We start from the raw sequence: 21,684 nt of genomic DNA on the forward strand, positions 1-21,684 counted from the left end.
GACAGAGATTCAAGAGGAATATCAGAGGCAGGACTTGCAGGGCTCTGTGACTGTTGGGATGTGTGGGACGTGGGGGAACATCCCCCTAAATTGAGCCCTTAGACAGCTAGGTGGGTGGCACCATTCACAAGTTCAGGTGGCAGGGAGCAGGCTTGATGAAGAGACACACTTCTGCTGCCTCTTAGGGCTGTGGGTACCAGAGGTGTTCAGCACCTGTGTTTGATGCCAGTTCAGGGTCTTTATTCAGGTTCCAGTTTGGAAGAAGTTATGGGACAAGTGGCCAGGGGAAACAGGTAGGCCCCCCAGGAAGTATGTGTTGAGTAGAACAAGAGCCGAGTGGGTGGGGCTGGATTATGATGGGGATAAGTGGGTGTGCCTTGCTGTCTGCAGTGGCAGAGATGAAGTGATGGTGTGGGGAGTCATGTGGGAGGTTCCAATAGTTCCAGAAGGACCTGGGAAAGGGTGAAGTTGGGCTGAAGGAGCACAGTGATGACACCAGTTCTGGCCTAGCCAGGAAAGACCACAATCCCTTGGCCTGGGTTGTGAGCAGTGACAGCCAGTACAAATGCCCAGGGATGGAGCCAGACAGAATGTCCTCAGGGCATGCACCTGCCAAGGACCAGCCTGAGCCCCTCTTCATGTCCCCAGAGGTGATTTGGAGGACAGGAGGGAGGAGAAGAGGCCAGGAACAGGAAGGGAGGCCAAGTGAGGACTCTGCGAACTGATGCACAGTTGTGCAGTGCTCGCCTTGTCCTTCCGGACAGGGCGGCTCAGAATTAAGTGAATAAATGAACAAATGCTGTCTGCACACCTGACTCTGAGCCCTATGGCAGCGCTTGTCCATTTATTGCCAGGTGGGCTGCCTCACCCATCGGCACATAAGCCATTCTGAAATGGGGATCTCAACTGCTGCTTTATCAAGACCACCCACCACAGTCGGAAAATTCTGGGCTTCCTTCTGGGGTCTCTCCAGCTCTCAGATTCCTCTCTTAGATCTTTTCTCAGTGTGACTTACTCATCAGAGTCAGGAGAAAGTTACCAAAGGGGAAATTCCCAGATGTGGTTCTGAAAGGAGTGGTTGTCTTCCATTCTGGGCTCATCCAGCCCTGCGTCTCCCAAAGGCTGACCTTGGGGGGTGGGGTGGGAAATCATGAGGCTTACACGCTCCATGTAAAGCAATGTGAGGAGTGAGCCACGGGTTTGGAGGTTAACCAGGCTGAGGGCACGGAACGGAATGATTCTCCAGTGGAAGAACTGCCATCTCCTAATGAAGAAGATTTGTTTTTGAAGGAACTGGGCTGGCCACAAAGCAAAACTTGCACTCACTCACTCCTTTCCAAAAGCAAGGATGGGATCCTGACAAGTCTGAAGAATGCCAGCATCAACTCCACTGCTCAGTGGACCCCTGCAGTTTTTACTGAGCCCTCACTTTCTGCCCAGCAAGTGCTTCAGGTTAACAGGCATGGGCGAGCCATCATGGTTCCTATCCCCAGGAAATCTACAAATCTGCTTGGTGTGAGTCTAAATAGTGAACGACTTTAACTAAAATACTGTGGGAGGATCCGTGTGATCCCAGAACCGGCTCCTGACTGTTTTACTGTCTTGTCTTCATCCATCTCCTCTGCAATCTTCTCATGTCCTACCAAGTGCTCAAGAAGTGTTTGTGGAAGGAACCAGAACCAGGAAGAGAGAGCCAGGGCTGGGGGCCCACCGAGAAGAAGAGGCAGGGGCACTGTCTTCATGTCTTTAAACTTTGCAGGAAGCTTGAGGATACTTAGGTTTCAATGTATACTTTCTGGAAAATCACAGGAATCATGGGAAACTCCAGCACAGCCAACATCTCATTTACATCACGGCATGTTCCTGCCTCTAAAACACAGGGGATTTCAATTCCAAGTTGTCATCTTCCTTCTCCAAGCCTGGGTGGGAAGCAGCTCCTTGGGGATTGTGTTGGAGGAGGCTGTGTGTTGCTGAGAATCTCATCGGGCAGGTTGGAAACTATCCTTTTCTCAGCTGCCTGCTCATGGAATGTGGCTGGGGCTTCCCCAGCCTTTTGTGTCTGCTGTGGCATCTGACAGTTGAGCTTGTTTTTTGGCTGAGTTCACCGTGGCTGTCTCCCAGGCAGGCCCATCTTGGGACCAGGTGTGACAGAGAGCGGATGGATGTTGAGGTGGTAAGCTGTGCTCTGTACACAGAACGTGGCCACACCTCCACTCGCTGTGCCCAGACCTGAGACAATGCAGGTGAACCCCAGTGACTTGAAATCTACATGGGCTCATCTTTCAATTGACAATAGAAGGAATTTATGAACTGGCCCTTCCCACTGCTTAAAATAACCAGAAACCATTTGACGTACCTTGAGTTGAAAGCCTTGTTGCTTACACACTAACAGCATTCTTAGTGGGTACTAGGGGTGTGTGTGTGTGTGTGTGTGTGTGTGTGTGTGGTGGTGGTGGTGGTGATGGTGAACATGTGAGCATACATCTGACTCCCAATCTTTGTGTACAGTTGGACCCAATCAGATGCCTTTTTATGTTTATTTTTCCTTTAATTTTCTGGCCAGTTAGTGTTCATAGCTCTCTCTGCAAAATATGGATGTATTCCCTGAAACCCTAAATTACCCAAGAAAGTAAGGTGTGAGTTTAGGTTATGGTGGGGGCAGGCACTCCCTGGGTGACCAGTTGTCTGTGTGTGTAGCACGTGGTAAGCTTTGAGTAACAGCCTGCTGAGTGAATGAATGAATGAATAACAATTGAGGACAAGATACATGCTCATAATTCTATGGTCTCTACTGACTATTTGCAGCTTGGAATGGAGTCTTCTCATCTGTTGTGTTGAATTTTGCATTCTGCTTTCCTTCTAATACTATATCATAAAACTTCTTTCCAGCTTTCCATTCTAGAAGGCTTTATGTAGGCCTTGGTAACGTGATAACTATTATCTTTGGTGAAAGTATAATATTCTGTGATGGGGAAGTGACATATTTAGGCAAGGATTTCTGGATTTGGCAGGATTTAGAATCTTTTCAAGTCTCAGTGATAGTCAATTCTAAAATGAACAACCTAGTGCCTATAGCTTTTTTTTCAGTAGAATTTATCATTTTGAAAGGTTTTCATTTTCTCAGGGGTGGAATTAAGCTTTGCTCCATTTTGCCGAACTCCTTTTCCTAAGAGCATTTCCAACCAACCTTGACCCCAGTCACCTTCTCTATGTCTTACCCAGATAGAGTCTCATTAAGTTCAGCCACTGGAGTGTGAGGGGGCTGGCACAGTTCTGTAAATAAATTAAAATCTATGCAACTGTAGAGTTATAACAAGTGAATTTTAGGGTATGTAAACTGTACCTCAATCAAGCTATGGATAAAAAAATATATATAGAAAAAAAAGAATCTTTCTTAAATGCCTACACCTGTGGAAATACTTTAGCGTAGCTTGTGTCCACCATCCAACTTGATTTAGTTGGGATGTCCCTGCAGAGGGGGGTACAGGAGAGCAGCCAGGCCCCAGGGCAACAGAGCCAGGAGAGCTGGGCCTTCATCCATGGTTCCACTGGTGAACACTGGGCCTTTACTATGTCGCAGGTAGAGTTCTAGGCACTTGAGATGCATGAGTGAATGAAGCAGACCATGAGCTCTGCCCTTGAGGTGCTTATCATCCAGTGAACAAACATTCAGTGTCCTCAACAATGTCCATTCTTCCCAACCAGATGCGTAAGCCCCGCCACTCCCCAAAGTAGGAGTAGAGATTCAAGTCTCTCCTTCTGCCCTCCATGGATTCAAATAGAAGGCTCTGCTTTCCATGTATCTATGCCTACCTTGAAAAATACCCCATAACCATAACAGAAAAGGATATTTAGAAAAGAATATTTAACTTTGTCACTTTGCTGCACAGCATAAATTATTGTAACATTGTTAATCAACTATACTTCAATTAAAGAAAAAAACTTAGCAACTGTTTGGTTTTTTTTAATCTATGCTTCTGTGGGTCAGGAATGTAGTCAGGGCTCAGCTGACCACAGGGCAATTGCTCCATGAAGTGTTGGGTGGGAGGTCCCCTGGTGGTACTCAGCTGGTGGACAAGCTGCTTTGGAGGGTCTATGGTATCTGCTACCTCAACGGGAAGCCTGAGCTCAGCTAGACCCTGGTCTCTCCATGGAGTCTTTATTTGTCATGTGGTAGCTCCGGGTGCTGGAGGGAAAGTTCAGAAGCTGCTGGTCGGGGAAGGCCTGAGCTTGGACACCAGCTGAGCATCACTTCTCCCATATTTTATTGGTCCAAGTCATCAGAGGGGCTGCTCTGATTCAAGGGGAGTGGATGTAGAACACACCTGTCCACAGCAGAAAGGACCGAGAAATTGGTGCCATCTTCAACCCATCTTTAATTTTCTTGGCTCTTCTTCAATATCAGGAATGATGATCTGGAATTCAATCTGGGAACTCCTCATCTCTGTGAAGACCCTCCCTGTCTCAGCTTAGGCTGAGTATGTAAGTATATATACTTATATATATAGTATATAAGGTAAAAATTATATATGTTTATAAGTAAGTAGTATAAGTATATAAGTAAATACAGTCTATAAGGTAAAAATTAAACATCTTCCTTGGACCCTTTCTGTGTACCTTTCTGAGCTTTTCCCACCATGAATCACTGAGAACCACACATATTCTTCCAATGGCTCAGCGCTCACACAGTGTTCACAAAGGACTATATATCACTACACTTTAAAACAGATATCATGATGCTATGCATACTGTTCTGTAACTTGCATTTTTCCACTTAATAATGCATCAAGGTCTAAAATGAACTTTAAAAAAAAAGTATTATTTGAGAAGACTTATGAAATGAACACAGCACCTGGATTCACCCCACTATCGGGGTACTTGCAGAGCAGGGTCGGATTGGTGTGGATGGTCCGCACATCTGGACTGGTGAGACTTTCCAAGCAGCCTAGCCACAGAGCCCCCGAGTCTCGCTGAATCTTCTAATGAAGATGCGTGCTCTTCATTCCTTGTGAAATTCTTGACTGCGCATGCAAACTCAACCATTAGGTCAACTGGAATCATAAAATCCATGTTCACATCCTGGCCATTTACTAGCTGTGTGTCCTTGGTCACGTTTACTTCTCTCTCCTTGCTTCTCAGGTTTTTCCATCTGCAAAATGAGGCTGAGAGTCCTTCTTCTGCCCGCCTCTGAGGGATTTGAGGGAGAATCAAAAAAGACAAATGCAGGGAATTCCCTGGCAGTTCAGTGGTTAGAATTGCACCCTTTCACTGCCATAGGCCTGGGTTAATTCCTTGATGGGGGAATTAAGATCCCATAAGCCTACAGAATCCCATGGACAGAGGAGCCTGGTGGGCTATAGTCCACAAGGTTACGAAGAGTCAGACAGACACGACTGAAGTGATTAAGCAGCAGCAGCAGCAAGCCTCATGGAGTGACCAATAATATAACAAAAGACAAATGCAGGTGGAGTCAAGTCTATGCATTGTAATTGCTGGGTTAGTGTGTTTTGGGTCTCTATTGCCCAAAGCACCCTGTGAGCTGATGGCAGATGACAGGGTGTCTAGAAAGGATGTGCAAAAGGTCCTTCTGATGCAAACAGGTCAGAGCAAATGAAACAAGGAAAAAGTCATGAAGATGTGTGTGTCCAAAGACACAAAACACATGAGACAAAAGAAAAATACATGAAATGCTACCCATTGTTGTAGATGCCTACAGCATACACAGTTGCTCAGTCAGGTCCAATTCTTTGTGATACCAGGGACTGTAGCCGTCCAGGCTCCTCTGTCCATGGGATTCTGCAGGCAGTACTGGAGTGGGTTGTCATGCCCTCCTCCAGGGGATACTCCTGACCCAGGGATCGAACCTGTGCCTCTTTTTTTTTGTCATTGGCAATAAGTTCTTTGACTGCTTGTTTGGCTTTGTTTTGTTTTTTTTTTTTTACATTTTTTTAAAAATTTTATTTTTAAACTTTACAATATTGTGTTAGTTTTGCCAAATACTGAAATGAATCCGCCACAGGTATACATGTGTTTCCCATCCTGAACCCTCCTCCCTCCTCCCTCCCCATACCATCCCTCTGGGTCATCCCAGTGCACCAGCCCCAAGCATCCAGTATTGTGCATTGAACCTGGACTGGTGACTCGTTTCATACATGATATTATACATGCTTCAATGCCATTCTCCCAAATCTTCCCACCCTCTCCCTCTCCCACAGAGTCCATAAGACTGTTCTATACATCAGTGTCTCTTTTGCTGTCTCGTACACAGGGTTATTGTTACCATCTTTCTAAATTCCATATATATGCGTTAGTATACTGTATTGGTGTTTTTCTTTCTGGCTTACTTCACTCTGTATAATAGGCTCCAGTTTCATCCACCTCATTAGAACTGATTCAAATGTATTCTTTTTAATGGCTGAGTAATACTCCATTGTGTATATGTACCACCGCTTTCTTATCCATTCATCTGCTGATGGACATCTACGTTGCTTCCATGTCCTGGCTATTATAAACAGTGCTGCGATGAACATTGGGGTACACGTGTCTCTTTCCCTTCTGGTTTCCTCAGTGTGTATGCCCAGCAGTGGGATTGCTGGATCATAAGGTAGTTTTATTTCCAGTTTTTTAAGGAATCTCCACACTGTTCTCCATAGTGGCTGTACTAGTTTGCATTCCCACCAGCAGTGTAAGAGGGTTCCCTTTTCTCCACACCCTCTCCAGCATTTATTGCTTGTAGACTTTTGGATTGGAGCCATTCTGACTGGAGTGAAATGGTACCTCATTGTGGTTTTGATTTGCATTTCTCTGATAATGAGTGATGTTGAGCATCTTTTCATGTGTTTGTTAGCCATCTGTATGTCTTCTTTGGAGAAATGTCTATTTAGTTCTTTGGCCCATTTTTTGATTGGGTCATTTATTTTTCTGGAGTTGAGCTGTAGAAGTTGCTTGTATATTTTTGAGATTAGTTGTTTGTCAGTTGCTTCATTTGCTATTATTTTCTCCCATTCTGAAGGCTGCCTTTTCACCTTGCTAATAGTTTCCTTTGTTGTGCAGAAGCTTTTAAGTTTAATTAGGTCCCATTTGTTTATTTTTGCTTTTATTTCCAATATTCTAGGAGGTGGGTCATAGAGGATCCTGCTGTGATGTATGTCGGAGAGTGTTTTGCCTATGTTCTCCTCTAGGAGTTTTATAGTTTCTGGTCTTATGTTTAGATCTTTAATCCATTTTGAGTTTATTTTTGTGTATGGTGTTAGAAAGTGTTCTAGTTTCATTCTTTTACAAGTGGTTGACCAGTTTTCCCAGCACCACTTGTTAAAGAGATTGTCTTTAATCCATTGTATATTCTTGCTTCCTTTGTCAAAGATAAGGTGTCCATATGTGCGTGGATTTATCTCTGGGCTTTCTATTTTGTTCCATTGATCTATATTTCTTTGTGCCAGTACCATACTGTCTTGATAACTGTGGCTTTGTAGTAGAGCCTGAAGTCGGGTAGGTTGATTCCTCCAGTTCCATTCTTCTTTCTCAAGATCGCTTTGGCTATTCGAGGTTTTTTGTATTTCCATACAAATTGTGAAATTATTTGTTCTAGCTCTGTGAAGAATACTGTTGGTAGCTTGATAGGGATTGCATTGAATCTATAAATTGCTTTGGGTAATATACTCATTTTCACTATATTGATTCTTCCAATCCATGAACATGGTATATTCCTCCATCTATTAGTGTCCTCTTTGATTTCTTTCACCAGTGTTTTATAGTTTTCTATATATAGGTCTTTAGTTTCTTTAGGTAGATATATTCCTAAGTATTTTATTCTTTCCGTTGCAATGGTGAATGGAATTGTTTCCTTAATTTCTCTTTCTGTTTTCTCATTATTAGTGTATAGGAATGCAAGAGATTTCCGTGTGTTGATTTTATATCCTGCAACTTTACTATAATCATTGATTAGTTCTAGTAATTTTCTGGTGGAGTCTTTAGGGTTTTCTATGTAGAGGATCATGTCATCTGCAAACAGTGAGAGTTTTACTTCTTCTTTTCCAATTTGGATTCCTTTTATTTCTTTTTCTGCTCTGATTGCTGTGGCGAAAACTTCCAAAACTATGTTGAATAGTAATGGTGAAAGTGGGCATCCTTGTCTTGTTCCTGACTTTAGAGGAAATGCTTTCAATTTTTCACCATTGAGGATAATGTTTGCTGTGGGTTTGTCATATATAGCTTTTATTATGTTGAGGTATGTTCCTTCTATTCCTGCTTTCTGGAGGGTTTTTTTTTTTTTTATCATAAATGGATGTTGAATTTTGTCAAAGGCTTTCTCTGCATCTATTGAGATAATCATATGGTTTTTATTTTTCAATTTGTTAATGTGGTGTATTACATTGATTGATTTGAGGATATTGAAGAATCCTTGCATCCCTGGGATAAAGCCCACTTGGTCATGGTGTATGATCTTTTTAATGTGTTGTTGGATTCTGATTGCTAGAATTTTGTTAAGGATTTTTGCATCTATGTTCATCAGTGATATTGGCCTGTAGTTTTCTTTTTTTGTGGGATCCTTGTCAGGTTTTGGTATTAGGGTGATGGTGGCCTCATGTAATGAGTTTGGAAGTTTACCTTCCTCTGCAATTTTCTGGAAGAGTTTGAGCAGGATAGGTGTTAGCCCTTCTCTAAATTTTTGGTAGAATTCAGCTGTGAAGCCGTCTGGACCTGGGCTTTGGTTTGCTGGAAGATTTTTGCTTACAGTTTCAATTTCCGTGCTTGTGATGGGTCTGTTAAGATTTTCTATTTCTTCCTGGTCCAGTTTTGGAAAGTTGTACTTTTCTAAGAATTTGTCCATTTCTTCCACGTTGTCCATTTTATTGGCATATAATTGTTGATAGTAGTCTCTTATGATCCTTTGTATTTCTGTGTTGTCTGTTGTGATCTCTCCATTTTCATTTCTAATTTTATTGATTTGATTTTTCTCCCTTTGTTTCTTGATGAGTCTGGCTAATGGTTTGTCAATTTTATTTATCCTTTCAAAGAACCAGCTTTTGGCTTTGTTGATTTTTGCTATGGTCTCTTTTGTTTCTTTTGCATTTATTTCTGCCCTAATTTTTAAGATTTCTTTCCTTCTACTAACCCTGGGGTTCTTCATTTCTTCCTTTTCTAGTTGCTTTAGGTATAGAGTTAGGTTATTTATTTGACTTTTTTCTTGTTTCTTGAGGTATGCCTGTATTGCTATGAACTTTCCCTTTAGGACTGCTTTTACAGTGTCCCACAGGTTTTGGGTTGTTGTGTTTTCATTTTCATTAGTTTCTATGCAAATTTTGATTTCTTTTTTGATTTCATCTGTGATTTGTTGGTTATTCAGCAGCGTGTTGTTCAACTTCCATATGTTGGAATTTTTAATAGTTTTTCTCCTGTAATTGAGATCTAATCTTACTGCATTGTGGTCAGAAAAGATGCTTGGAATGATTTCCATTATTTTGAATTTACCAAGGCTAGCTTTATGGCCCAGGATGTGATCTATCCTGGAGAAGGTTCCATGTGCACTTGAGAAAAAGGTGAAATTCATTGTTTTGGGATGAGATGTCCTATAGATATCAACTAGGTCTAACTGGTCTATTGTATCGTTTAACGTTTGTGTTTCCTTGTTAATTTTCTGTTTAGTTGATCTATCCATAGCTGTGAGTGGGGTATTAAAGTCTCCCACTATTATTGTGTTATTGTTAATTTCTCCTTTCATACTTGTCAGCATTTGTCTTACATATTGCGGTGCTCCTGTGTTGGGTGCATATATATTTATAATTGTTATATCTTCTTCTTGGATTGATCATTTGATCATTATGTAGTGACCGTCTTTGTCTCTTTTCACAGCCTTTGTTTTAAAGTCTATTTTATCTGATATGAGTATTGCTACTCCTGCTTTTTTTTGGTCCCTATTTGCATGGAAAATCTTTTTCCAGCCCTTCACTTTCAGTCTGTATGTGTCCCCTGTTTTGAGGTGGGTCTCTTGTAGACAGCATATGTAGGGGTCTTGTTTTTGTATCCATTCAGCCAGTCTTTGTCTTTTGGTTGGGGAATTCAACCCATTTACGTTTAAGGTAATTATCGATAAGTATGATCCCGTTGCCATTTCCTTTATTGTTTTGGGTTCGAATTTATACACCGTTTTTGTGTTTCCTGTCTAGAGAATATCCTTTAGTATTTGTTGGAGAGCTGGTTTGGTGGTGCAGAATTCTCTCAGCTTTTGCTTGTCTGAGAAGCTTTTGATTTCTCCTTCATATTTGAATGAGATCCTTGCTGGGTACAATAATCTGGGCTGTAGGTTATTTTCTTTCATCACTTTAAGTATGTCTTGCCATTCCCTCCTGGCTTGAAGAGTTTCTATTGAAAGATCAGCTGTTATCCTTATGGGAATTCCCTTGTGTGTTATTTGTTGTTTTCCCTTGCTGCTTTTAATATTTGTTCTTTGTGTTTGATCTTTGTTAATTTGATTACTATGTGTCTTGGGGTGTTTCACCTTGGGTTTATCCTGTTTGGGACTCTCTGGGTTTCTTGGACTTAAGTGATTATTTCCTTCCCCATTTTAGGGAAGTTTTCAACTATTATCTCCTCAAGTATTTTCTCATGGTCTTTCTTTTTGTCTTCTTCTTCTGGGACCCCTATGATTCTAATGTTGTAGTGTTCAATATTGTCCTGGAGGTCTCTGAGATTGTCCTCATTTCTTTTAATTTGTTTTTCTTTTTTCCTCTCTGATTCATTTATTTCTACCATTCTATCTTCTAATTCACTAATCCTATCTTCTGCCTCTGTTATTCTACTATTTGTTGCCTCCAGAGTGTTTTTAATTTCATTTATTGCATTATTCATTATATATTGACTCTTTTTTATTTCTTCTAGGTCCTTGTTAAACCTTTCTTGCATCTTCTCAATCCTTGTCTCCAGGCTATTTATCTGTGATTCCATTTGATTTCAAGATTTTGGATCAATTTCACTATCATTATTCGGAATTATCAGGTAGACTCCCTATCTCTTCCTCTTTTGTTTGGTTTGGTGGGCATTTATCCTGTTCCTTTATCTGCTGGGTATTCCTCTGTCTCTTCATCTTGTTTAAATTGCTGAGTTTGGGGTGTCCTTTCTGTATTCTGGCAGTTTGTGGAGTTCTCTTTATTGTGGCATTTCCTTGCTGTGTGTGGGTTTGTACAGGTGGCTTGTCAAGGTTTCCTGGTTAGGGAAGCTTGTGTCAGTGTTCTGGTGGGTGGAGCTGTATTTCTTCTCTCTGGAGTGCAATGAAGTGTCCAGTAATGAGTTATGAGATGTCTAGGGTTTTGGGGTGACTTTCGGCAGCCTGTATCTTGGAGCTCAGGGCTGTGTTCCTTTGTTGCTGGAGAATTTGCTTAGTATGTCTTGCCCTGGAACTTGTTTGCCCTTGTGTGGTGCTTGGTTTCAGTGTAGTTATGGAGGTGTTTGATGGGCTCCTGTCAATTAATGTTCCTTGGAGTCAGGAGTTCCCTGGAGTCAGGGTTTGGACTTAAGCCTCCTGCTTCCAGTTATCGGTCTTGTTTTTACAGTAGTTTCAAAACTTCTCCTTCTATACAGCACCATTGATAAAACATCTACGTTAAAGATGAAAAGTTTCTCTACCGTGAGGGTCACCCAGAGAGGTTCACAGTGTTACATGGAGAAGAGAAGAGGGAGGAGGGAGTTAGAAGTGACCCAAATGAGATCAGGTGGAATCAATAGAGGAGAGAGTGGGCTAGCCAGTGATCACTTCCTTATGTGCACTCCACAACTGGACCGCTCAGAGATGTTCATAGAGTTATACAGAGAAGAGAAGAAGGAGGAAGGAGACAGAGGTGGCCAGGAGGATAAAAGGGGGGAATGAAAAGGAGGGAGACAGATCCAGCCAGTAATCAGTTCCCTAAGTGTTCACCGTCTGGAACACACAGAAATTCACAGAGTTGGGTAGAGTAGAGAGGGGTTAGGGAGGAGACACAGGCGACCTGGTGGTGAAAAAGGAGAGTCCAAAGGGAAAGAGAGCAGTTAAGCCAGTAATCTCGCTCCCTAGTGAAAAATGGGTACTGAAGATTGGGTTCTTAAAGGTACAGAATTGGTAACAGATATATAAAAGCAAAAATCAAAAATCTAGAGTAGAGTTTGGAATTTCAAAAATATGATGTTAAAGAAAAGAAGAAAGGAAAGAAAGAGAGAAAAAACGAACAAACAAAAACAAACAAGGTCACGAAAATTATAAAGAAAATATAGGTACAAAATTGATAACTAATACCAAAAAGCAAAAGTTAAAAATCTAGAGTAGAGTTTGGAATTTCAAAAATACAATGTTAAAAAAAAGAAGAAGAAAAAGAAAGAGAGAAAACAAACAAACAAAAACAAAGTCACAAAAATTATAAAGAAAATAGTTACAAAATTGATAACAAATACCAAAGAGCATAAATTAAAAATCTAGGGTAGAGTTTGGAATTTCAGATATACAATGTTATATAAAAGAAGAAGAGAAAGAAACAGAGGGAAAAAAAAGTCACAGAAATTATTTAAAAAAACTATAGGTACACAATTGATAACAAATACCAAAAAGCTTATATTAAAAATCTAGAGTAGAGTTTGGAATTTCAAAAATACGATGTTAAAGAAAAGAAGAAGAAAAAAAAAACGAGGTCAAAAAAATTATAAAAAATGTATATATGAAGTTTGCGTTAAAAAAATAGGGTCTCTTTTTTTTTTTTGCAAAGTAATAGGTTATAAAAGTGAAAATTAAAGGAATAATAGAGGACGTAAATTTTTTTTTTTAGTTAAAAAAAAAAAGAAAGAAAAAATGATCGTAAAAATAGTAAAAATATATCTAGGACTTTCTCTGGTTTTGTTGTGAGTATTGTGGGTTCAGTCCATTTTTGGCTAGTTCCTTGGTCTGACTTATATTTCTCAAGATCTGTAGGCCTCTTCCTATGTAGTTGGTACTAACCACAGGGTTTTAATCTATTTCCTGTAGCTTCCAAGGCAGTTCCCTCTGTTATAGCTTCTTCTGTTTGCTGGTCTCTTCAGTGTCTGGTTTCTGCCCTGACACAAAGGGGACGGTGGAGGACACTTTTTTTTTTTTTTCTTTTTAGGCTCACTTGTTCAGTCGCGCTGTGGGGAGGGAGGGATGCTGCAAACAAGTAACACTGGCGTGTGCTCGCAGTGCCTCAGCCACACTGGGTCTGCCCCTGCTCACGGTGCGTGTAGCCTCCCTGCCACACTGCTCAGGCTCTAGGTTGCTCCGCGGGGAACCATCCGTGGCCGGCCCTGGGCTGCCTGCACCTCCCAGGTCTAAGCCGCTCAGGTTCAGGCACTCGGGTAGTCCTCAGAGGCGCAGACTCAGTTGGGCCTGCGTTTTGTGCCCTTCCCAGGTCCGAGCAGCTCAGGTGATGAGGTGTTTAGCGAGCGTGATTGCTGCGACTTATCGTCTCCCCGCCGCTCAGTTATCTAGGTGTACAACCGGCGCACCTTCTCAGGGAGATGTTGACCGTCCAGACCCCCAAGAAGTTTTAGTTAGCAAAGGAGCCTGCTTACAGTTTTATAGATAATGTCTCTCTGGGGCTGCGATTGCCCCCTTCCGGCTCTGGCTGCCTGTCACCGGAGGGGGAAGGTCTGCAGCCGGCTACCTCTGTTCAGTCCTTTGTTCCGTGCACAGGCCTGGCGGTGTCTTAGGTTAGGGCTGGCTTTTCACGTGGTAGATATCCCACAGTCTGGTTTGCTAGCCCAAATTATTTCGCTCAGATAGTGCTCAGGGTATTCAGGCCAGTTCCTTACTCTATGCGATGCAGCCCGCGCCACGCCTCCCTGCCCAGCCCCCACTTGCTAGTGGCGTGTGCAGGCGTCTGCGCTACTTCTCCACTGGGGGAGTTACCGTAGGGCTCACAATCTGTGGGTTTTAATTGTTTATTTATTTTTCCTCCCTGTTATGTTGCCCTCTGTGCTTCCAAGGCTCGGCACAGATTCGGCAGTGAGAAGGTTTCCTGGTGTTTGAAACTTCTCTCTTTTTAAGACTCCCTTCCCGGGACGGAACTCCGTCCCTCCCTCTTTTGTCTCTTTTTTTGTCTTTTATATTTTTTCCTACCTCCTTTCGAAGACTTGGGTTGCTTTTCTGGGTGCCTGATGTCCTCTGCCAGCATTCAGAAGTTGTTTTGTGGAATTTACTCGGCGTTTCAATGTTCTTTTGATGAATTTGTGGGGGAGAAAGTGTTCTCCCCGTCCTACTCCTCCGCCAGCTTAGCTCCTGCCCCCCCCCCGCCCCCGCCCCGAACCTGTGCCTCTTATGTCTCCTACATTGGCAGGCAGGTTCTTTTCTGCTAGTGCCACCTGGGAACACTTGCCAGACCAGAACTCTCTTTTAATCCTTTTCCTGCAGACAGCAGTAGCAGAGGGAATCTTAAAAACCTCCATGTAACAATAACAGCAGTGCAATATCATGATTTACAGGAAAAATGCATATTTGGCCATTCAGATATGCAAATATATAGTAGAAATACATATTCGATCTTTGTCCACAGTTTCTGACTCACAGCTTCTAAAAACCTTGGAATTTCCTTAGTGGTGGGATATTTTGTCTTTTGTTCTGTTACTGAACTCTTTGGGGAAGGTGGCTTTTGGATCCCACTGTGGCGTGGGCACTGGTTTCCAAGAGAACCAACGAGATGATCAGAAGGATGGAATTTCAGCCCCCCTCCAGGAAAGGGGCTGGAGGTGGAATCAATCACTGCTGCTGTTGCTAAGTTGCTTCAGTCGTGGCTGACTCTGTGTGACCCCATAGATGGCAGCCCACCAAGCTCCCTCGTCCCTGGGATTCTCCAGGCAAGAACACTGGAGTGGGTTGCCATTTCCTTCTCCAATGCATGAAAGTGAAAAGTGAAAGTGAAGTTGCTCAGTCGTGTCCAACTCTTAGTGACCCCATGGACTGTAGCCTACCAGGCTCCTCTGTTCATGGGATTCTCCAGGTAAGAGTACTGGAGTGGGGTGCCACTGCCTTCTCTGAGAATCAATCACTAAGGGCCAGTGATTTAATCAATCATGACTATGTGGAGAAAACTCCATGCTGCTGCTGCTGCTAAGTCGCTTCAGTCATGCCTGACTCTGTGCGACCCCATAGATGGCAGCCCACCAGGCTCCCCTGTCCCTGGGATTCTCCAGGCAAGAACACTGAAAACTCCATAAAACCCCAAAAGAATGGGTTCAGAGTGCTTGCATGTGAGGACAGGGAGTGGGCAGGGGTCTGGGAGAGAGCACGGAAGCTCATGTACTTTCCCCATACACCCCCAACCCCATGCATCTCTGCATATGGTTGTGGATTTGAATCTTTTTAACATCCTTTGTAATAAATCCATAACCTAGTGAGTAAATGGGTTTTCCTGAGTTCTGCGAACCTTTCCAGGGAGTCAACTGAACTCAAGGAGAGGAAATCGTGGAACTTCTGACTTACAGCCAGTTGATCAGAAGTACAGGTAAAATCTGGGTTTTTGACTGGTATCTGAAGAGAAGTTCAGGCTTGTGGGACTGAGTACTCTGATTCCATCTCTGGGTACATAGTGTCAGAGTTGAGTTGAATTCTTACACACCCTGCTGGGGTCCAAGAATTGCTTGCTGGTGTGGGAAAGACTACACACACACACACACACACCCACCCACACACACACACACTGGAATTGAGTCCAAGATCCCTTTTTATAAGTAAGCGAACACATGCTGAGTCCACTTACTAGAAGGCAGGCTCTACCCTAAGTTCTTCACACAGTTAACACTATGAGGCATACATGACTCAGAAACACCAGCCACAGCTATTTGTTTTGTTCAGCACTGGGGAAGAGATGCTCAGGGAAGGCCTCTCTGGGGGTGGTCCAGCCCCTGGGAGGGCTAGTAGCTGGAGAAAACACTTAATTGACAAAGGGGCTGTGCAAAGGCCCTGAGGCAGGAGCATGCTGAAAAATCAGACACGAGAAGTCACTTGCCTTGGAAGACTGAATAATGACCCCAAAGATGTCACAGCCTGAGCTCTGGGACTTGGAGATTTTTGTCACTTAATACGGTAAAAGGGGCATAAAAGATGTGATTAAGTTAAGGCTCTCTAGATATGGGGAGATGACCTCAGCTTTTCACCTGGGCCCTACATGGAATCATAAGACAGAGTGAGACTTTTTAATTAATTAGTTGTTGGCCACCCTGGGTCTTTGTTGCTGCACACAGGCTTTCTCTAGCTACAGCGAGCAGGGGCAGCTCTCTGGTTGCTGTGTGCGGGCTTCTCATTGAGGGGGCTTCCCTGGTTGTGGAGCATGGTCTCTAGGTGCGAGGGACTGGGTAGCCATGGCCCATGAGCTTTGCTGCCCCTTGGCATGTGGCCTCTTCCCAGACCAGGGATTGAACCCATGTCCTCTGCATCGGCAGGCAGATTCGTAATGACTGGACCAGCAGGGAAGTCCAAGAGTGAGATTTTTCAAATTGAAGTATATTTGATGTATAATATATAAACTGCAGGTGTACAATATAGTGATTCACAGTTTTAAGAGGTTATACTTTTTTTTTCTTTCCGATTGGCACATAAACATCTATGTCTACAGGCCGTCTCCTCAATTTTCAAGTCACCGTCCTGTAACAGACTGCTGTTCACTTCAGTGTCAAAGTGATTTTTCTAATGGAAAATGACCCCTGAGTTTAAATTCTCCGCCTTGCTTTTGCCTCTTCTCTGCTGCTCAGAGCTCCGGGAGCCAACCTGAGTGACCTGTGCTGTGAATTTTATCAAGGGTTTCCCTTCCCTCTGGGCTTCCCTGGTAGCTCAGATGGTAAAGTGTCTGCCTACAATGCAGGAGACCGGGGTTTGATCCCTGGGTTGGGAAGATCTCCTGGAGAAGAAAATGGCAACCCACTCCAGTATTCATGCCTGGAAAATCTCATGGACCGAGGAGCCTGGTGGGCTACAGTCCATGGGGTCGCAGAGTCGGACATGACTGAGCGACTTCACTTTCCCTTCCTTCTGGTCTTGGTTGGGTCTGGCCAGTGGGAGCTCTGGAGGACACAATAGGGGTGAGGGCACCGTTTCTCTGTCTCCCTCCTGTGTGTGGCCGGCGTGCCCTGCCCTCCGAAGGTCACAGCTTACAGGTGGCCTCACTCATGTCCTCCCGGCATCGAGTTTGAGAACCGCACCCTCCACCGGCCTTCAGGAGTTGGCTCCATTCTGAGCCCGAGTCCTGCCACGTACTGCTTGGTCTTTCTGCCTGCACTTTTCTAAGGCGTCTCTTAATCAAATGCTTTACAAATTAATCACTTAAGGGTCCACCTGCTTCCTGCCATGATCAGGATGATACCAAGCCCTGCCAGTGGCTCAGTGTTAGCTCCTTTCCAGAGCCCCCAAAGGTCGTGGAGGTTTAACCCCTGCCTGTTCCTCTAGCTTCATTCCTGGTCATCCTGCCCCCATCACTGTATTCATTCATACACTCTGCAAACGTTTCATGAACCCCAACTGTGTGCCTGGCGCTGTTCTAGGGTCGAGGATCTGACAGCGATGGAGCCAGGCACCGTCTCTGCATCCTGGGGTCCCAAGTCCCCACCCCTGATGACTCACATCTGTTTCCAGGTGCCTCACTGTCTGGCCTCCCCTCCCTGCTCTGCCATCCCACCTTTGGCTGGAAGCACTCGTCCTGTCCACTGACGACCATCTTCCTCCTGGTGTGCTCTCCTTCTTTCTGAAGCCACTCAGCTCTCCAGAGGAAGGATCCTTTTGTCTCCCTGGAGCCCCACGAGCCCTGTGCTGAGTCTTTAGGTCCCTTGCTCTCTCTTGAGTGCTTATTGGCTTACGGGTCTCTTTAATCCCAAATTATGACCTCCTGATGGACAAGAGCACATCTGGGGCTTCTCCGAGACCCTGTGCCTACAGGGCCCAGCATCTAGCAAATACTTTGTGGAGATGCGTGGACTCAGTGGACAAAATGTTAATACTCAGAATGGATCGGGGGTGTCTGCTCACCTTCACTGTGGCAGCCTGACAAGGGCAGGGCAAGGCTTCCATCCTCGTTTTCAGCGGGGAACACAGCAGGCAAGGGCCGGGGAATGACTCTCCTGGTTCATCTGCTTGGAAAGAGGCAGATCAGAGGCACAGATTCAGGCGCCTGAGAACAAAGGCTGAGCGCCTGTCTCCATCCTTCCTGGCAGCGTTCTCCCTTCTTGGAGGCAATATACACACTGAGACAGGCTTGTAATTGTTATTGTTCAGTCGTTAAGTCGTGTCCGAGTCTTTGTGACCCCCATGGACTGCAGCACGCCAGTCTCCCCTGTCCTTCAGTATTTCCCGGAGCGTGCTCAAACTCATATCCGTTGAGTTGGTGAGGCTCTCTAACGATCTCATCCTCAGTCATCCCCTTCTCCTCCTGCCTTCAGTCTTTCCCAGCATCAGGATCTTTTCTAATGAGTCAGCTCTTGGCATCAGGTGGCCAAAGGATTGGAGCTTCAGCTTTAGCATCAATCCTTCCAATGAATATTCAGGGTTGATTTCCTTTAGGATTGACTGGTGTGATCTCCTTGCAGTCCAAGGGACTCTCAAGAGTCTTCTCCAGCACCACAGTTCAAAAGCATCCATTCTTACAGGAGTCAAAATAAATGTATTTTTTTTTTTTTTTTATGATCCCAAGAGCAATACTGAGAAATCTGACTTAAGCGTATAGGAGTGGATGGGGCATTAGCTTCCGAGGGCTGCTGTCACAAAGCGCTATAAACTCAGTGGCTCAGACCACAGAATGTACACTGTCTCACAGGTCTGAGAGCAAGCCCCTCTGCAGGCTCTTGGGGAGCATGTGTTCCCCCCACCTCCTCCCGCTTCAAATTTCTGGTAGTTTGTAGCTTGTGTCAGTTTTCCTTGGATCTTCACGCAGAGTTCTCCTTGTGGCCCCTGTCTGTATCCACATCTCTCCCTTTTGTAGGGACACCGGCCACATCGGATGAGGGTCCACCCTACTCCAGGTTGGCTCATCCAAATCTAACTAATTACACCTACAACCAGCCTATTTCCAAATGCCACTTTGGGAGTCCGGTGGGGCTAGGACTTCAACACATGAATTTATGGGGGGCACAATTTTACTCATAATGTTGAGTAAGAAGCAGAGTAGAAGAAGCTTCCTTTGCCCCCTCATGACCTTTGTCCCCTTCCAGCCAACCCCTCTAGGAAACAGTTGCTAGGAATGCCAGATTTTTCTGTGGTTCTCCAAACCTTGATGATATCCCACACATACTCATATATTATGAGAAAAAAAAAATTAAGAAAAAAGACACATCTAAAAAAGAGGAAGACGGACTTCCCTGCCTTCTGATATAGGGGGATGTGGGTTTGATCCCTGGTTGCGGAGCTAAGATTCCACATACTTCTTCGACCAAAAAGCCAAAACATAGAACAGAAGCAGGGTGGTAACAAATTCAATAAAGACCTCAAAAATGGTCCACATTGAAAATCTTCAAAAACAAATTTAAAGTGGGAGGAACAAAAAAAGAGAAACCCTTTAAAAATTAAAGCCTCCTTGTCCATGTTTTAATTTTTATTTTGTTTCTTTGTTGATTTGCTTTTTTTTCGTGGCCAGGGAGACAAGGGTGAGCTCTGCACGGGAGAGATTCAGAAACAAGTGTCTGGACTGTGAGACCTACTCTTCGGAGAGTTCAAGACTCACTGGCCCTTTCCACACTGATGCTCATTAAAATCTGCTAATTTTCATCCATGCAGAAAAGGGAGGCCTGCCAGCCTCATGTGTCCTATTTTACAAAACCTTGAGCTCTACAGTATGGCCGGCCCTGGGTTCGGCTGCCCAGAGATGGTCTTTGGGAGGGAGTGGAAGGCCTGATCCGGTCCTGCCGTGGACATGGGAGGCAGCTGGCCCCGGACCGAATAGCAGAGTGAAAAGGAACGCCTGTCCCTGGTATATCTCCTAGACGTTACTTTCGAGAGGCAAACAACGGGAGCAGAGCGAAGCCGTACATATGTTAAATTCACATCAGTAATAAAGATTAAGTAGAAGTTAATAGCATCCCAGTCATGCTTGTGGAGGTAATCTCCTTTCTGAAAATTCAAAATTAGATTTGGAGGATCGAAGCAAACAGGGGGTGAGACTTTGGCGTAATATTTTAATCAAATTGTCATGAGTGAGTGGATACAATTAAGAATTCTGTCAGTCACAGTGCCGAGGCCCTTTTGTTAGTCGGCGGTGGGAGGGGCCGGCAGGGCCAATGTGGGGAGAGATTAAACCTGACCTTTCCCAGGCTCTTCACTTCTGACCCTCTGAATGGGCTTTGCCTGTCAGATAGACGGCTGGTTTTTTAAAAAAAGGTATGTGTGTACATCTGGGTACACAGGTGCCCGTGTGTGTGTGTGCGTGCATTTGTACTTGTGTGTGCAAATGTGTGCACATCTGTATGTGAGCATGAGGGGGTGTGGGTGTGTATAGGTGGGGTGTGCACGGGTGCACACAAACGTGTGATACACCTATAGGTAAGCCTTTCAATCTTTTTCCTCTGCCCCCCTTTTTTTTGCAGCCACTACAAAGTGGTTTAGTGATAAAGAACTGAGCCACTCCTCCTGACAAGGAGGACACGTGGGTTCGATCCCCGGGTGGGGAAGATCCCCTGGAGAAGGGAATGACAACCCACTGCAGTATTCTTGCCTGAGAAATTCCATGGGCAGAGGGACCTGATGGGCTACTGTCCATGGGGTCGCAGAGTCAGACACAACTTAGGGACTAAACAACGACATGCGTCTTGCAAGTGAATATCCGTGAGTGCAGGCTGTGTCCACATGGGTACCTGGGAACTGCTCAACGCCCGTGTACACACACATAATTACATGGTCCGAGAGCGCCTGCGAAGGATAATGTGATGGACGTGAGTGAGTGAGTGAAGGACGGCTTGCGTTGCTGTCTTTGCCTTTAATGCCGTTCTGCACAGTGAGTTTAACTCCTGAGTCAAGTTGCACTCTCCACCTTCTCTTCTCTCAGAGGTTTGCTGTTCAAGACCTGCTTTGTGGAGCCCCATGAATAATGCCAGAGAAACAGGGAGAAATTTCCTCTTCTTCTCTTTCTGCTTCCCTCCCATCACCTCCCCCTCCCCCTCACAACACTGATTTATTTTTAATTTTGATTCGTGGGTGGCAGTAGGGTGGTGGAGAAAGGCTCTGGCAAAAATATCTTTCTTTTTCCTTTGGCAACAACAGTCTGCCAGGTAGGTGTAGCTTATTTATCAGTGATTATAAATCAATAAGGAGAAGCTGAAAAACCAGCCAGTCAGGCTTCCCAAGCCTGGAGAGTTACAGATGTCAACATGTATGAGTGCAATGTGTCAGGCAGAATTTATTATTTGAAGCAGATTCAGGTAGATTTGAGTTAAAAAAATTTTATAAAAAGATTTCCTCCAAGGTTGCTGCTGCTGCTCAATCTGTCTTCAAACCCTGGGTTTGGGAAATAGACAACTGCCTTTGACCCAGGATGACCATGCATAATCAGCGTCCCAGTGGTTTATTTCACCCTTTGTTGCAGAAGAGATTCAAGTCTGCGTAACTTACGTAACTTACACACTACTCCCTCCACTGGGGCGAGTTTTCAGGGGCCGAAGGACCTAATTATTTTTAACACCGCCTTTTACTGTATTTGCCTGGGGAATTATTTCAAATAAACAGACAGACCTATTGTGCCT

The 21,684-nt window shown here is 44.3% G+C and overlaps 1 long non-coding RNA gene across 1 annotated transcript; it reads left to right on the forward strand.

The window, feature by feature from the left end:
- Positions 1-352: 352 nt before the first annotated feature.
- LOC132343381 (uncharacterized) lies at positions 353-20,062 on the forward strand. Its single transcript, XR_009492213.1, has 3 exons — positions 353-650; positions 4,406-4,482; positions 19,587-20,062. It is a non-coding gene; the product is annotated as an uncharacterized lncRNA (long non-coding RNA).
- Positions 20,063-21,684: the final 1,622 nt, after the last annotated feature.

This window comes from Bos taurus, chromosome 21, assembly GCF_002263795.3.
Source record: "Bos taurus isolate L1 Dominette 01449 registration number 42190680 breed Hereford chromosome 21, ARS-UCD2.0, whole genome shotgun sequence".
NCBI classification, from domain to species: Eukaryota; Metazoa; Chordata; class Mammalia; order Artiodactyla; family Bovidae; genus Bos; species Bos taurus.